Source organism: Pseudonaja textilis, chromosome 3 (genome assembly GCF_049901715.1).
Source record: "Pseudonaja textilis isolate UNSWEBS1 chromosome 3, rPseTex1.2, whole genome shotgun sequence".
Taxonomy (NCBI): Eukaryota; Metazoa; Chordata; class Lepidosauria; order Squamata; family Elapidae; genus Pseudonaja; species Pseudonaja textilis.
Genome location: NC_141992.1, coordinates 112,808,408 through 112,826,213, shown reverse-complemented (window position 1 = coordinate 112,826,213; position 17,806 = coordinate 112,808,408). Strand labels below are relative to the sequence as shown.

Below are 17,806 nucleotides of genomic sequence, written 5' to 3'. Positions count from 1 at the left end.
TTTAAGTCTAAGATAGCCCTCCAACCCCCCGAGTGCTTGGGCACTACAAACAGATGGGAATAGAAACCTCATCCTCGTTGAGAGATGGGGACGGGTTGAATAGCTTTTATGTCGAGGAGGTGACTGATGGCGGCGTCCATGAGGGCCTGCTTGGCAGGGTCTTTGGAGAGGGGGGAGGACATGAAGAAGTCAGGAGGGGGGGACTGGAACTCAAGGGCAAGGCCAAAACGGACCGTGTCCCTGACCCATGCATCAGTAGTAGAGGCCTCCCATCGGTTGGCGAAGTACTTGAGACAGCCACCGATGGGGAGGGAGAGGGTTAAGTTATCTGGAGCACCGAAAGGGCCTGCTCCCAGATCCCCGGAAGGGCCTTTTATAGGAGCCACCCCTTCTGGACCTCTCGGCGGACTCGGCCCAATCTTGTGATGGGGGTGGCCGGTAGGAGGGAGATCTCTGGTATCTGGGGGAAAAGAGGTCTGGAAGGAGGAATGAAAGGATCCTCGTCGAAGTGGTGGGGGCTCTGGAGTCGGACCTCCGAAAAAGAGAGGGGAGGTATTTGCGCTTGTTACGACTCTCAACCAGCAAGGGATCAAGGATCAGACCAAATAATTTACCTCCCGAAATGGGAGCGGATGCCAATTTCACCTTGTTTTTAATGTCCGCTTGCCAGTGACGGATCCAGAGCAAGCGGCGAGCTGTGACCTGCGAGGATATGGCTCTGGTGGAGAATTTCACAGCCTGATAAATGGCGTCGGCCGAGAACTCGGCCACCGCCATGAGCTTCGCAATGTCCTGGTGTGCCCTAAGATTGGACGCGGGGACATGTTGCTTTAGCTGGTGGAGCCATCTGATTGAGGATCTGGTGAAGAAAGATGCGGCCGTGGCCGATCTAATGGCCCAGGCGTCGGATTGGTGGGCCCAGCGTAAGGCTAGCTCGGCTCACTTGTCTTCTGGTTTCAGGGCCTCTAGAGCATCGCTAGGGGTCGAGGAAGAAGCCAAGCCCATGATGGGTTCGTCGACCGTGGGGGGGTCTAACAGGAGAGAGAAGTCAGGATCAAGGTTGAAAAACCATTTGTCCTGACTGGAGGGGGCTGGAGGCGCCCCTGTAGAGGCCAGTTGCTTGGAAACCAGATCGGAAAAGATACGTGGGACCGGAATGACCTTGGTCTCTACTACTGGCTGACTAAAGATGGAGTCATGCCCCCCCCCGAGGATGCGGGTTCAGGGGGAGGCTGGGAGATCAGGCCGGAGATATTTTTGGCCTTGAAAAGGATGGACCTGAACAGATGTGGCTTGAACAACCCCACAAAGGTGGGCTGGTCTGGGGTGAGGCCTTCATCCTCTGACATCTCCCCCTCCATTGGGTCTGCCCCCGAGAGGGGTTCGCTATAGATCATGGACCCCAAATCAAGGTCCTCCTCTTCCCCGAAATGAATCGGGTCCCCTTGATCTTGTTCCTGCTCCTCCTCCTCTACCCCATGAGAGAGAGGGAGTTCCTCTGGGAGAGTACCTGACCATGTGAAGCATCCGATCTGGGGAGAGATCTGACGGTTGGAGCCTGGACTTCAGGGGCCGCAGGCCGAGGGGCCGGACCGGCCATCTGCTGGAGACCTTGCGCAATTCCCTGGCGGATGGCAAACTCCATCCAGGATCTCATTTTCTCAGGGATTTCAACCATGGAATCCTCCTCTGGTTCTTCCTGGCGCAAGCCAGCAGCAGTGGGGGTGAAAGTAGCTTCAGGAGCTTGTCTAGGCACCGAGGCCGAAGATTGAGTAGGCGAGGGAGGAGGAGGGGGGTTGGGTGGAGGTTGAGGGAGTGGCGGGGGGGAGGGCCAGAGGCACGGAGCATGACTCTCTAGACCGCCTGTCTATTTCCCTCTCCAGTGCGTTGTGGCATCTGAGGGCATCCTTCTGTGAGGCTTTGGAGGTCTCCTGTGCCTGTCTGCGCAAGTAATGCGTTTTGGATTTGGCCTTCAGAGAAGGTCCACGTGAAGAATTGTCATCTGCCATCTGGAAAAGAAGCTGGAAAAAATTATTTAAAATTAGTAAGAGACAGTTGGCTTGTCTGATTGCGACCTTGCACCAAGGCCGGGTATCACAGCGGTTGTTTCACACACCCTTTTGGTGAAATTTTATATATATATATATATATATATATATATATATATATATATATATATATATATATATATATATATATATATGAATTTAATCATTTATTTATTAATTGTTTTCCTTTTTTTTTTTAAAACGCGTTGAAATTGAGATATAAGCAAGACGAATATATATATATGAAGAAATTGGGCCTGTTGCCCTTTCGGTTTTATTTGTTATTTTATTAATGCACTTTAAAGTTGCTCCAGAAGGGAGGGAGCAGCAGTTGTAAGGTACAGATGGTAAATCAATCAGCCAAAACGAACGCCAGGCCTGAGAAAAGATATGATGGCCTACAGCAGCTGCCTCCCCAGGCAAAGACCGGGGGTTGAAAAGCGCTGCTACCTCGCCAGCTGAAAACGGCTGCGGAGCCAACGGACCTTGTGGAGGCTCGGGAACCCTCGAAAAGACCCTGAGGGAATGAGCGTGGCTTTAAGCAGTCCCCGGGGATCTGCCTAGTGAGATAATTTATCAACGCAGCCTGGTTGCACTGTTAGACAAGGCCCCAAAATGGCGGCCAGCCACGAGGTCGTGCCCAAAATGGTGGACGCCACGCGGCACCCAAAATGGCGGCCACGAGTTGTGAGAGGGGCTATCAGCGGCGGATTACTCTCCCGGCATGGAGGAGGCCTGTGAGGGAGCCTGGGGCGCGTCCCCGGCTCCCGTTCCCCAGACAGCCCCAAGGCGGCGCCCCCGCCTCGCACCCAGGCGCTGCGAGAGGGCTCAGCACCCCCCCCCTGGGGAGGCCTGGGGCCGAAAAAGGAGGAACAGGGGGGGGATAGATCTCCCCTGGTTATGGGCGTTCAGTGGGGGGGAACAACCGATCGAAGGCAGGAACGAAACGGAGCTCAGCGGTAGAGCGAACGAAGTGGTAGGCGAGGGGGGGGCCCAGCAACGCGAAGTGCTGGAATTCTGCCCAAAGGGAAAGGATTAAGAACCCCCACCCCAGGATGGGGGAACTCCCTTAGGGAGCTATAGACCCCAAGGCAACTGCACAGAAATAACCAAATTAAAAGGTCCAACCTGGAGAAGAAATCCTACTGAGAAATCCTGAATCGGCCAAGTGCTCAAGAAACACAGCCTGACTGTCACGAGGCTGAGCTAAAACTGGGGAACGCTACGAGGGATCATGTGATGGGGAGGAGCGTTCCTCAATTCAAGCTCAGCCTGTGAGAGCTGAGACTGGAGCACCTCCCACTCTGGATGCTCGCAGCAGCTCTATGGAGAAAATCCAGGTCTGCCATAGTCACAGAAATCACTCTATGAGTCGAAAGATGAAGCATGAATTCATAGAATAATATACATTTTTAAAATAGTGTGGGTGTATGTGGGTGTGGTTTTAAGATGAATATGTGAGCTATTATTAGAGCATACTGCAGCAGTATTATCTAAAACAAATATTGATGTAAACAGCCAATTAATAAGTACTGGAAAACGGCAGGAAAATTTAAACAACATGCCAACATAGAAAGAGTAATACAAGTTATTGTACTTTATTCAAATAACTAACTGTTCCATCCTTACTTGAAAATAACTTTGCCATTATGCGGCATCTAATAAGGTAGGACATAAAAGTATGCCTTCGATGTTCTAAAACATTACCTAAAGTAACTCCCTTTTAAAGAAGCATAAGTATTCTATGTTTTCAATTCTGATCAAGGAGTAACCCACACTACTGGTTTTCCTCATAGTGTGATATCTTCCTCACTAATGTACCACAACTTCCAGCTATTCATATGGAGCACTTCATTCTTCTACACAATATTTTTGCCCCAAATATTTTTAAGTTGACTTTCATTACTGAAATTTCTCTTTGATAACAAACCGCATGTTTTCTAAGACTAGCAACAACAAAAACAGTCTAAATGAAATTTACTAGAAAAAGACTTCACACCAATGTACACTGTTAATATTTCAAAACAATACAATACAAACATTAGTATGACATTCCATTTCTTCTGCCATTGCAGAGTTACAGGTAGCCTATATACTCACCCTATAAATTTAGAGCAAATTATAAAACAAGTCCAACTATCTTCCTCATAATTAGAGCACCACAATTAGTTGTGGCACTAAACTGTTTACTAGCATGGTAGCAATAAAATCAAATGCTTTCACTTTTGACTTTAACATTGCCTCTTAATCACTGGCTAATGTTAACTACAGTTCATCGAGGCAAGTTATCTTTGTAAACTATCATTTGGTTGGTTTGTTGTACTATATTAAAATTTTTGGACTTTGGAGAATGAAGCAAACATTATTAGTCTAAAACAGAAGTAAATACTTTCAATCGTCTTCTCATGGCCATGCCAATTATGCATGGTAGTCCTGATAGGTGGGAAGCCCTTATGATAAACTGGTTATGATGCCTCAAAGCAGCCAGAAGCTATTACAGAATCATTTAAAATCTAAAGCATTCAGTGACTTGAAAATAGTAAGTCATTTTATAGATTAGGGCCTATCAGATGTTCTATTTATTTTTCAAGTGGTGTTATCTATGCAAATATTCAGCATGATTTTTACAGTCGCAGATAGTGAAGAAACTAGAGAGAAAGAATTCATGTAAAACTGTCAATCTGTGTAAAAGAAGTGGCAGCTCGAAATGCATTTGAAAAACTATATTGCTACTGATCGTGGATATTTATAACCATGCCAGTACTTACAAATGCCAGGGCTTGCATTATTGCAGATTTCTCCAGCCTCTCGCCTCCTAGATCTGCTGGACATGAAGAATTCTCAGCTAGCGTGGCAAAATGAAACAAATGCATCATCAGTATGTCAGAAGAGAAGTGTTTCCACTGTACTCACTATCCCCCTAGAAATCCATTCCAGAAATGACAATTTCCCTTTAAAGAGCAAAATCAGCTTGAGATCTATAATTGAAGATATATAATTAAAGGAAAAGCCCAAGTTTTCCTATTCAGTACTGTAGTCTATGTCCCTTGAGTGACCCCAAAACAAAAGAACTGCTGCTCTTCCAGTTCCCACTCCCCCCCCGCCCCCACCGCTCCTTTCAAAGGATTATGAGGACAAGTCTTTGTAACACCTTGGGAATAGAAAAATCTCTTTATTGGCCAGTCTGGTATTCTCAGGCATCTTGTAAACATCTCCTTGTTGTTCTTTTTAAATCAGACAAACTGGTGAAGTACATCAGAATGCTTATATGTAGGTGTACACACACACACACACACACACACACACACACACACACACAAGCCCTTTTAAATGTTTCCAGCTCAACCACAGCACCCTGCTAAGAAGCCAGCCATGGCACGGAATAAATGACTATTTCTGTTAGAAGTCAGCCTTTAGAACTACTAGTGTTCAAAGTCACAGTTTCAGCAGTGATGTAGATCTCCTTTTGCTCTTGCAAGCACAATGGACACTGCATTTACATGAGTATAGAAAAACCAGTTTCTCCTATACAAATAACTCTACCTCTTTTTTGAAATTATTTGTCCAGGCATCTGTTAGAGGACAAGGGCAGCTTTGTGCAAGTGTCCCTTCAACCAAAGGCAGTTACCTGTATCCACAGCAACCATGAAATTCACAGAACTTTTATTTCAGCAGAAGCCAAAGGCCAGGCAAACATTCATTTAATACATCTGAAAATGCAGCGGGGATATGTTGTTGTATTTCACTGGGAAACAAATATGTCTGCTAGACATTTCAGGAAAAAATTGTTATTAGTTTCCAGACCAGGAAGAAAATAATTAGCACTTTTTTTTCTAATTTCCATTTTAGTCACAGAAAGTAACCACTAAGTAACCATTTGAAGTAGAGGTGTTATTCAGCAGGTTCTGACCAGTTCTGGAGAACCAGTAGTGGAAATTTTGAGTAGTCTGGAGAACCAGAAAATACGACCTCTGACTGGAGAGTTTACAGTATCCTTCCCCTGCCCTGCCACGCCCACAGAACTGGTAGTAAAAAAAAATGAATCCCACCATTGATTTGAAGCCTTAAACACCTGTATTGCACACAGTAATCACATCAGTAGTAATGGCATATACTAGATAGAGGAATTTTTTTTTTACTTTCCTAGCAAAAATACTGGGATGTTTAAACATAAGAAAGATGTATATTATCAATCTCCAGAACAAGAGACACCTGAAACTTCCACAGTAAATACATGTCCACAAGAGTGATGAGAGTGTGGCATTTATACGGCTTGCTGAAAAGAAAAAGATGAAAATGAAATATAGTTATGAATGACCCTTAGCCCCCAAATGATAAAATTAAGCCCTTACAAAAACACTTTATTGTTTTAGTTCAGGGGTCCTCAACTCCCAGTCTGCAGTCCGTTGGGAACCAGGCCACGCAAGTGGGAGGTAAGGGTGAAAAGCTCCATTTGTGCATGGGGCAGGCACGCATGTGGAAACCATCCCCTCCCCCACACACATACCGTCGGTCCACAGAGCAGGAAAGGTTGGGGACCTTAACTTATAACCATTAGTTTAGCAACCATTCACATTTACAACAGCACTGAAAAATGTGATCACCAGTCCTCAACCTGATGACTGCTGCAGCATCCCTATAGTCATGTGATCAGAATTTAGGTGCTTGACAACCAGCATGTATTTTCAATAGTTGCTGCATCCCAGGATCATAGGATCGCCATCTGTGGCCCGCCAGTTTCTGACAAGCAGTCGGGGGGGGGGTCAGATTCACTTAAAGAAGCACATGATTCATTTAACAACCGCAGTGATTTACTTAACAACCATGGCAAAAAAAAACCCTGTATAATCAGGTGCCACTCATTTAATAATTGCCTTATTTACAACAGAAATTCTGCTCTCAGCTGTGGTCATATTTTGAGACCTAACTGTATAAACCTGCCAGCCCTCAAACTCTAGGCTAAAAGAAAGAAAAATAACACGAACAGTTCTTGACTTAAAACCATTCGCTTATAGAACAGAACAGAACAGAACAGAACAGAATACTTTATTGGCCAAGTGTGATTGGACACACAAGGAATTTGTCTTGGTGTAAATACTCTCAGTATACATAAAGAAAAGGTACATTCGTTAAGAATCAAGAATCATAACGTACAACACTTAATGATAGTCATAGGGTACAATCAACAATCAAATCATGCTAGGAAACAGTCAAGTGGGAGGGGATGGGTGATAAGGAGTGGTGAGAAGATTAACAGTAATAGTACTGTACATTTTGTAAATAGTTGAACAGTGTTGAGGGAATTATTTGTTTAGCAGAGTGATGGCTTTTGGGAAAAAACTGTTCTTGTGTCTAGTTGTTCTGGTGTGCAGTGCTCTATAGCATCGTTTTGAGGGAAGGAGTTGAAACAGTTTGTGTCCGGGATGTGAGGGGTCTGTAAATATTGACTGTTCAAAGTTACAATGGTACTAAAAACAGTGAATTATGACCTTTTTCACACTTACGGTCATTGTAGTATCCCCATGGTCACATGATCCAAATTCAGATGCTTCGCCACTGGTTCATATTTATGATGGTTGCGGTGTGTCTTGGGGGTCATGTGATCAGCTTTTGTGACTTTCTGTCAAGCAAAGTCAATGGGGAAGCCAGACACACTAAACAACCATGTTACCAATTTAACAACTGCAGTTATTCACTTAACAACTGGCCAAGAAAGGTTGTAAAATGGGGCAAAACTCATTTAACAAATGTTTCACTACGTTTTTGAGGCTTTGGGCAATTGGAGGCTTATTTGTGGTCTTAAGCCGAAGATTACCTGTATTTAAAACTTAGATATCCTAGCTTACTTATTATTTATATTTTGCTATCAGTCCATGTACTGTTATATTAGCAACACTGATATCCCTGGCTCCAAGGAGCTTTTACTCCAAAATAGATAGTGGTGAAGCAGCAGTGAGAGTGAAGGATAGACAAGGTTGGACAGTCAACAGCCTTTACTGCTGTTTGTAAGCTTTCATTGACAATAACAACCACAGTGTCCCAATTGGCTCTGAATTTTGCACTAGTCAATTTCCTGCCGAATGTACAGTATCTTCTTTTAGAATAAGAGGTCAGAAGAATATTCTGATCTCTTATTTTAAAACAAGATACATTCCGCAGGAAATTGACTAGTGCAAAATTCAAAGCCAAAACAAAGAAGCCTGTAATGAGTCTTGGGAAGAAAAAAAAGATTTGTCTGTCTCAATATCATGGCCCTCTTTTTATTTGTTCACAATTTTTCAGACATACTTTATGTGACAGAGATGGTAGAAACATGTCTGTTCATGATATCCCAGAAGTATCCTTTGATTCAGAAAGCATTCCTGAGACAGAGAATAAAACCTGTTCAAATGTACTTTTTTTAAAAAAGAAAATACCCTTTGAATGATTTTTCCTAAATATAATTTATAGTCTTGATCATTGTAACACTTATTTCCCCAAACCATTCAAGAGAGAGAGGATTTTATCAAAAACACATTAATTGTTAATATTAATTAGCTATTAACTAAGAAACTCCTCTGATGATCCTCCCTTCCATCAGTACTCTTGGTCCTGAGAAGTTCTCTGACGACAGTCTTTATATCATGGTCTATTCTGCCATATCAATATATACAAGGTTTTTTGATTTTCCATTTATCTACTGTTTATCCTTTGCTGGCTATAACTACTCACAAGGATATCCACTTGTAGATCCTTTAATATTTTGCATGGAAGAGGAAGACGTACAGGGAGTAAGAGAACTATCATTTGCACTGGACATATCTTTACAACTCAGCAAACTTATTCCTAATTTTCAGGTTACAATATTCTAAAGTTTGGTAAGAAAGTTGCAAGATTTCTAAAAACCAGACCATGAAAACCTTATCATGAAAACTGTCCAAAGGTTATACGTGGAGCCAGGATGGCTAAATATTAGTATTTTCAGGAGTGCATAGACACTTTCTTAAGCATGGGTGGGGAGGAAAACAGTATCTTCCAAATGTTTAGACTACATTTCCCACTAGACTTCGCCACAAGCCATTTTGGCTGGGACAGATAGGTGTTGAAGAACAACACACCAGCCTGCATTTCAACAAATGATTAAAGACACAGCAGATGACAATTCATCTTTATGCACTTCCACAAAGTTTGAGATAAAAATGGCTAATTATCAATTGCCACCAGGACCAAGCAAAAAACTTTGACAGTCCTTGGATAGAATTTTCCAAAGGATGATAATGGTTATTTATGAGTTGCCCAATAAAACCTTCTATGTTGAGGCCAGGAAATGCTGAGGTACCCAAGGTTATGTGTCTAGATTTTCTTCTCTTATCACCATTTTTGCTGAGTCACAGATCTCATTTTCAAAGTAGACAAACATATAGGTTGCCTTAAAAACACTACAGTTTTGAATGTATTTGAGGAAGAAAGTAAACAAGTCATTTGGTTTTATTGATTTTTTTAAATGTAATTAAAATAAATATAGAAAATATATAAGAAATCCAGAATACAGAACCAGAGTTCCCTACATTTCAAACTGATTGGTCTTTCTTTGTTTTTTTTTAAATTAGATATATTTCTTCTAATCACACAGCAAGGTCAATTCTTCAAAAAAAATTGTGTGTGGTTTATCAGATTAATCAATGGATATTTTTGAAAGGTTGGTTGTTGACCTTCTAAGCATTGGAGAAACTGTGGCCTGACTGCAAGTCTTCTTTGATTTGAGAGCAAATCTGTCAATTACTGGATGTAATCCTCTCTCTTATCTTCCTGTGAGACCATCAAGGTCCAAAGAAAGCATTATTGTGGATGCTGGGGGAAACCTCTCCATTATAAGCAACCAATCCTGGAGGTAAAGGGAAAGCTGTCACAGTGCTATAATTCATTACATGTCACAAGTCTGAAGAAACAGACTGTGACTAAAGTATGCCCGAATTTGGAACGGCGTAGTTTCAGGCCCATCCATCCCAGATAGATAAAAATCAGTCTGAATTAAAGTCAACAGAAAGATCCATTCCACGGATACATAGTTGCTTAAGAGAACTGAATATCCTGCATTAATAGCTTTCTGAATTTTGGGTTACATGTAGAGTCCAAAAGCAGAATTCAAGATCTTACTTTTAGCAGTTTGCTGCTTTCAAGATTTTTATATTCTTTTGACACAAGGACTTTAAATTTATTGATAATTATGTTAGCATCATTTGTTCACTAACACGATGTCTAACAACCAGACAATTTAGTCTCATTCTACACATCATTCTTGCAAGCTTACTGACAATATCCTTTGGCAACTGACAATATTACTTTTTCATCTGAAATAGTGTTGTAAGTTAACTATAGTGTGGGGTTGCTAATAACTCTGTTAAATAATAATAAGTTTCACTCAATATATAATATACAGAAGCAGAGAAGCTGTACCAAAGATATTCATGTTGTCTCCAAGTTATTGAAGATTCTGTTAACCCGGATAGTCTTCTCAATGCTTTTATATTTACCTACATTTGTGCTACATTGCATTATCTGGTCCTGGCCTCAAATGCATGGCGTACCTTGTCTGGTTGTTAGATATCACAGTGTATTTGAAAATAGATAATGAGACCCAATAGGATGAGACTTACTTTGGTACATAAACAGGTGGCATCAAACAGAACTCCAGACCAGAATCTGATCATAACTGACCACTTAAATTCAAAGAACACAATCACCAGCTCACATGCAAATGTACAAAGACTAACTTGTGACACCTAGAACTCCAGAAACTTCCATTAAATTTCACTGGCAGTCTGACTACAACATAAAGAAAATAAATAAGTAAATGCCCCAAAACAGCAGCAGAGAAATTCCATCCTAAAAGTCTCCTTTAAAAAAACTTGTTAATCAATTTCTGCTATAGCTTCTCAATATGAGAGAGGGGAGAGCAGGGGGTGAAAGGAGTGGATCTGACCAGACACTTTTGCTGCTGGCCTTTTAAGGGATGAATGAATCATAATTCGTTTTAACACAAAGGAAAAGATTGAACTAAATTCCCCAGCCCCTCCCTAACAATTCTGGTTGCAAATCCCTGATTTGTTTTCCTTTTTAACCCCAAGAAACTTTTAAGCCAGAAATTTATATACACATAGGCTCTAGTAATAAATTATTTACTTATTGCTTACTTAAAATCCACATATTTAAATGTTGAAGAAAGGGGGATAAATGTTAATACGTCTAATTGATGAGGTGCTATTATGTTGATTGCTGAAAATTGCAGTCACATGACTGCAGGACATTGCAAATGGCAGTAAATGTGAGCTGGGTACCAAGTGCCCAAAATGCAATCACATGACCAGGGATGTGTGGGGGGGGTCATTGGAAATCTGGAAACAGGTCAAAAGTAACTTTTGGGGAGTCCACTGTAAGTTTGAATGATCACTAAGCAAGGACCATCTGGAGTTGCCAGCAATGCGATGTCTTCCACTGCATCTCTTCTATATAAGTCTACCCCCCAAAAAACTACCCAACTTCCAAAGTGTTGCCCACTTTGTCCCTCTCATTTGTTTTCTTAAAACTGTATTCCAAATCTCTTTTAAACATAAAAGAAAAAAAATTGGCAAAATAGCAGAAATGTAAGAGCTACATTAAGACTGTACTATTCTATGAACCATAGTACAGAGGAGGAATTCCTATTCCCAAAAGGAGTCACAGAGAACAGTTTTACCTCTGTCAATTTAGCACCTTCAGCAAGAAAATAATCCACGATTGCCAGGGATGGGATTCAAATTTTGTAACAACCCGTTCTGTGGGCATGGCTAGATGGGCGTGGCCATGTGACTGAGTGGGCATGGCTTCTTCTTTTTGGCAGCAACACCCCCCCCCATTTTTTGGGCTTCAAAGCCTCAGGGAACCCTTGCGGGGGGCTTTTTTGCTCCCAGAAGGCTTCCCTGCAGCTCAGGAAGGAAAAAAACAGAGCAGGGGGGGGCACACAGCACCCCCTTGCCCTCAATTTTAGGGCCTCCTGGGCCTCAGGGGAGCTTCCTTGGGGGGCAGTTTTTGCTCCCAGAAGGCTTCCCTGGGGCTCAAGAAGGAAAAAAAATGGAGCGGGGGGGGTAGCACCCCCGGCGCTCCATTTTTTGCCTTCCCAGGCCTCAGGAAGCCTCCTGGGTGAAGCAGTAAGTAAGCAAGGGGAATCCTGGCACAGCTGATTGTCAGGAGAGAGGGAAAGAACTGTCTTAAGGAGTGACTGGGAGGGGAAGAAAGCAGCCAGCTATGTCAGCACGTGCGCAATGTTGCACATGCATGATAAGGACTGACTGGGCGGCGGGGGGCAGCCAGGGGCGCAATTTTCCAGTTCTCCAAACTGCACAGAATCATAACAAGTAGTTCTATAGAACCGGTCAGAACCGGTAGAATCCCACCCCTGACAATTGCAACTAAACTTACCATTTTCATTTATATAGGGATGAAGTATAAAAAAATTAGTTCTTTCTGTCATTTGATGGAGGAATTTAAGGTACTGTAATCTGAAGAAGTTTCCAGAAGGATTATCAACCTTTTGCCATGGTTGCCATTTCTACTCATGAAACTTATGCATAAGGTTAATTATTTTGTCTAAATCAGTATAACAACATGGTTATAATTATTGACTACAACTATTACATTTACATTATATATTTATGCAGCATTCTCATGACTTGACTTTCACTTTACACCAGTTTTCTTCTCATTAACTTGATTTTCTACTATATTTCCTCATTTTTAGGGTGCACATACAGTATATAATAGATGCATTTGGTGATTATTTCTCATTAGAAATCAATCTGCACAATTTTACATTCTTACATTTTTTTTGTTTCTTTGAGGGATTTTAACATAATTTATTTGCCCACATTTGTATGTTACCTATTCCTTGAAACATACAATGAACACATTTTAAAAATAAAATAATGCCATTCATGATTGGGAAATCCTACCACAAAACTACCCCAGCTATCCCCAAGCTGCAAGCCTCCTTATCTTAGTTAGACTCAATACCCAAAACATTCTGTCTGTGCTCAACATAGAAAGCACGATTCTACCTAAAGCAAGTAGACCAAACTATACAGAACCATATAAAAGATTACAGGTAATTGTGAGCATATTAAATCCAGGAGCCTACAAGCAACCAACAGATGTTTTCCTGCTGAATTGGCAGCTGCATTCTGTGCTAGCTGCAGCTTGCAAAAACTATTTAAATGCAATTTGATATAAACTGTATTACAGTACTCTAAGAGATGACAAGGTCATGAGTCACTAAAAAAGGCAACTGAAGATAGCTGAAGGCTGTCCCAGAAGCAGACAGAGAGAAAAGTACCCCCATGTTACACAGAAATTCTTGCACAAAAAGGCAATCCCACCTACAGTAGTAAATAGAACATTCCTGCTACCAGAAGATTATTATACCAATTGTTCCTCCATGGTTCTGGGGTTATTTTGCATAGTTTATTACGGTCTTCAGGTCAGGATTTTTAACACATCTCCGTATCATCAACAGATTGCTTATACATGATCCCAAACTGATAGATGGCCTCTCCACTGGTTGATATTAAACAAAATGAGAAAAAAACATATGCCCTGGGACACCCCACACTTAAGTTGGCAAAGACTTTCCCCTCCCAGAAATTCCACTGGAAGCACCTTTACAGAACCATTACAAAATTGTGCCTCAATCCCCAGCCCTTGAAGACAGTCCTAAAGGATATTATGGTCAATCATATTGTATGCCACTGAAGTCTCTAACAAGGTCAGGAAAGGTGCACCTCTCCAAACATCATTGAAGTTCACCCACAAGAAGAAGAAATGCCGTATCCATCTCATTCCCAGGCCTAAATCTGACTGAAAGGTTCTAGGTAATCCATTCCACGCAGGGCCTTCTATGGTTAGGGTTAACTATCGTTAGGGTCAAAGACCATTAACATTCTCAATTTTTTTTTACCAAGGAATAGTAGGTTGGATACTGGATGGGAAATATACACTACTACTATCACAAATAGAAAGCACGAAAGACACTCAGGTACAAGCAACAGGTTTCTGGGTAACTAGGAGACCAGGCACTTGATAGATTTTCCAGAGTAAGGTTTTAATCCATCCTGTATTATCAATTTTCATTAAGTTGTTTGATGCCAGCCTGTCTTCAAATGTTAAAATGCATGTAACAGGCTGTGGTCTCAATTTATCACCTTGCAGTGCTTCATATTACCATAATGTTAAAAATAAAATACTTGTAGAGGAAGTTATTTATATGTAGATGTATCAAAATATTTCCTGACATAGATTCATATTACGTTCACATATGCTTAGCCTTTGCAATGATGTAAGTTAAAAAGAAGAGAGTGGAGTCTTACTGGTTGTCTACTGTTGTTAATAGAGATAAACTGGGCAATATCTACCCTTAATCTGTGAACTGCACTGTCCAAGACATAATATTCTATTTGCTACTGAAGTTACAAGAAAATAGTAATTTCTTAATATTCATAAGACCACAGGGAACAGGGAAAGCTTTTCTCTTTTTCAAACAAACAAACAAAAATTAATTTGGAACATGCAATCTAATTCTCATAACTAGAGATTGTTAATGGAAAATTAAAAATTTAACTCAACCAATGGTTATACTGTTCAATCTTTATTAATTCATAAGCAAAAATTTTTCAAATGGTTGGGAGCAATAACAAATTACTAAACTAAAATGGGATGTGTTGTTTTCATACCAATTTAATCATTGCAAAATTACCAGGAATGTAGCAAAGTATAACTATAATGACATTATTTCCATATTCCAGGCCTGAGTTGTTGTTATGTTTTAAGTAACTATCTACAGGATAACTGAAATGTTTTTGTTTTACGTTTGTTCATCATTTGAAATGTAGGTGGTATACATATCCTTGAATATCAAAAACATTTTGATTTTAGAAAACACTTTAAAAGATGTGAGTCTCAGTGAGAATAATCATAATATTGCAAACCATGAAATAATGCTACAATTTTGTAATTCTTCATAGACCAAAAAGTTGACCCCAGAAATGTAGTGACTGTAGTGACAAGATAATTTGTTTCCATGGCATTTTAAAAATTAACCATGACATACAGATTTCTGCAGTACTATTTATTTCATGAGATTCATGGATTATTAAAAGACAAATATATATGTATGGAGAAGAGAGCTTTGGATAATAAACAGGACAATGAAAATGAAATGGAGGCACTTTAATTATAGATAATTACTTTTAAGTAGAAGTTATTCACCAAGTAAATGTTTATACCTTATGACTGGGTACTCCAGATGTTGAGATCTTAATGGCAAAGTGTTAACTGGGTTTTCTGTAAAAATTTCACCTCACAGTTGGGCAAGGCTTTCTCAGTAAAAAGGTCCAGAGGAGGGTATGTGTCAACCATTCAAGATAGATCAGATTAGAAAACCAATGCCATATACTACTACATTTATTATAAAGCTACAGTAACAGAATCTTGCAAATCTGAATGCTCTTTCTCCCTCTCTCTCTCTTTATCTTACCTGAGAGATTTAATCACATTACATTCTTGCCCCATTCTCAGACATCCTTTATCTGACCATTGCCTTTGTAGCAACTCTTCCTCCTGTCCTTCAAGGCCATTCCCTTTTCCCTTTTTAGTATGCCTTGCAGTATCAGAAATCTGTGTAACATTTGAATTCAGGGGCTGACTAGTGATTGACACTTCCCAGGAAACGTCTAATAATTCGTTATTGGGAGTAATGTTTCCATTTTGATTGGGACTCATTTGTTTGAGTAGCATCCAGCTCAATGGATCGGTTACTTGAATAACAGTTTCTAGACATTATCTGGCTTTCTTGCTTTTTGTGTGTAACCTGCCTATCAAAGGCATGATCAATTTTAAGGGCATGGATGGCTGTTATGTACTTGGAATCTTGGTTTTTTATTGCAATGTTGTATTCTATCAATTGCTGAAGCTACCGGAGCCCTGTTTGTTCACCATAATAACTATTGGTTATAATCCAGGAAGTTAAGATTGTATATCATGTTAGTCTGTCTTGGCCATGTATGCAGTTTTTGGTTTGTACAGGATTCTATGTTGTGTTTTTATAGGATGTTCATGGTTGATGAACCATGAATGCTTTCTAATGCAGATTTGTGTATAGCAGTATTATAACAGTTCTGTAGCATATTTTGTTTACGAACAGTCCTTATTTTGCAACTGCCTAATTAACAACTTTACACAGTTGCAATGGTGATGTAAAAGTAAAATTATGACAAAGCCTCACACTTATGTTCTTTTCAGGTCTGCAAAGGAATGTGAAATTAAAATCATAAGCACAGTGCATTTTAATTTTGTAACTGCTTTGCTTAACCATCACTTTGTAAGTCCTAACTCTAGTTGCTAAAATGTGGACTATCTGATTAGTTTCATTTCCTAGTACATTTGTTTAATAAAACTGTAGAAGTAGATCTTCTTTAATGTATTTTGTAGGAAATTAAATTCTGCTTTATTGAGTGTTGGTGTAGATATACTTTGTTGATGAGATGTAACTGATTTTATGAATTGGGGGGGGGAGTTCCTACAGAAATTTTAAACTTGATTCTTGCACTTAAAAAAAATAAATTTGGGATTGCAGCATGTCGTCCTCCAGTTCTGTGATAATGATGTTTAAAAGGGCCACGTTTTTTAGTTGTAGCATAACTGTTTCTGCTATACATCCATGATGGGGGATCCCATATATGTTCTTGTGATCTGTTGGCATACAGAGCTGTTAGATCAGAAGATGATAATCAGTCTGAATTGTAATAAATTCATTAGGTTGGGAATTATATTGTTTCTCTGTTGTATTCTTGTGCAGCAGTTTGCATTCACTTTTTTTCATGAGGTTGGGTTGTATGGATGGGAATAAAGCAATAACTTTGAAGGATGATTTCATCTTTGTGCTAATATTTGTAGATGTTACACTGAAGAGTGGATTAATAAATGGGTTCACATATCACACTAAACAATATTTGATAAAAACCTTTAATTTCTATTTAATCCATGAGAAATTAAAGCTGACACACTTTATGGATTTTAGTTCAACAATTTCATAAGATTACTTTTGTAGAATCTTTGCTTTAGGAGGTCATCTATGAGGCCACTGACAGAATGTTCCAAGTAAAGTGTTTTCCTCATTGATTTTGGAACACTGAATATGCATGGCCAGATTTCAACCCGTTTATCCTTGCTGAAGGGACTGGACTGTTTGAACTACACTGAATCAGGTAGAACACTTCTAACAAATTAAACCATGTATTGTACAGGACAAAGATGCAGGCTAGGAATGCTAATGTTTTCGACAACATTATTTTTACTTTTCACATGTCCTGTATTTTGTTTCCCCATATCTGTATTGGTTACTATCTTCAACTCAAATATTGAATGTATATGTTCTATAACTTCACCTGATAGAGGTGATGGTAGCTTATCAAAGCTCACACAGAATAACTGTGTTGATATTGTCTCAATCGTTCTGGCATTTAACACAGTTAACTCCTACATGAATTATGGTGTTCTTCAGGATCCTTCTACAGAAGGTGCAACATATAGAAATAATTATTGGGGGGGGGGGAGGATAATAAATAGCCAGAAAGTGTAAATACTTCTGCCCAAAATAATAAAATAAAAATATGAGAGGAGAGGTGAACTTTCATTTCCTTAAGGGGCATTCTTATTTGGACCGAAGAGAGGGGTGGAAATAGCAGAGGTTG

At 40.2% G+C, this 17,806-nt stretch overlaps 1 protein-coding gene across 3 annotated transcripts in view; it reads right to left on the bottom strand.

Annotated features, from left to right (window-relative positions):
* The window catches only part of SEMA5A (semaphorin 5A), a 195,431-nt gene that overhangs the window by 130,444 nt on the left and 47,181 nt on the right, over positions 1–17,806 (bottom strand). For 2 of the 3 annotated variants that reach the window (XM_087930659.1, XM_087930658.1), the window contains exon 2: positions 4,817–4,893. The exons of the other annotated variant lie outside the window; for it this stretch is intronic. The gene's annotated coding sequence lies outside the window, so the exon portion shown is untranslated. The remainder of the gene's footprint in view (positions 1–4,816; positions 4,894–17,806) is intronic. 3 annotated transcript variants of the gene reach the window in all.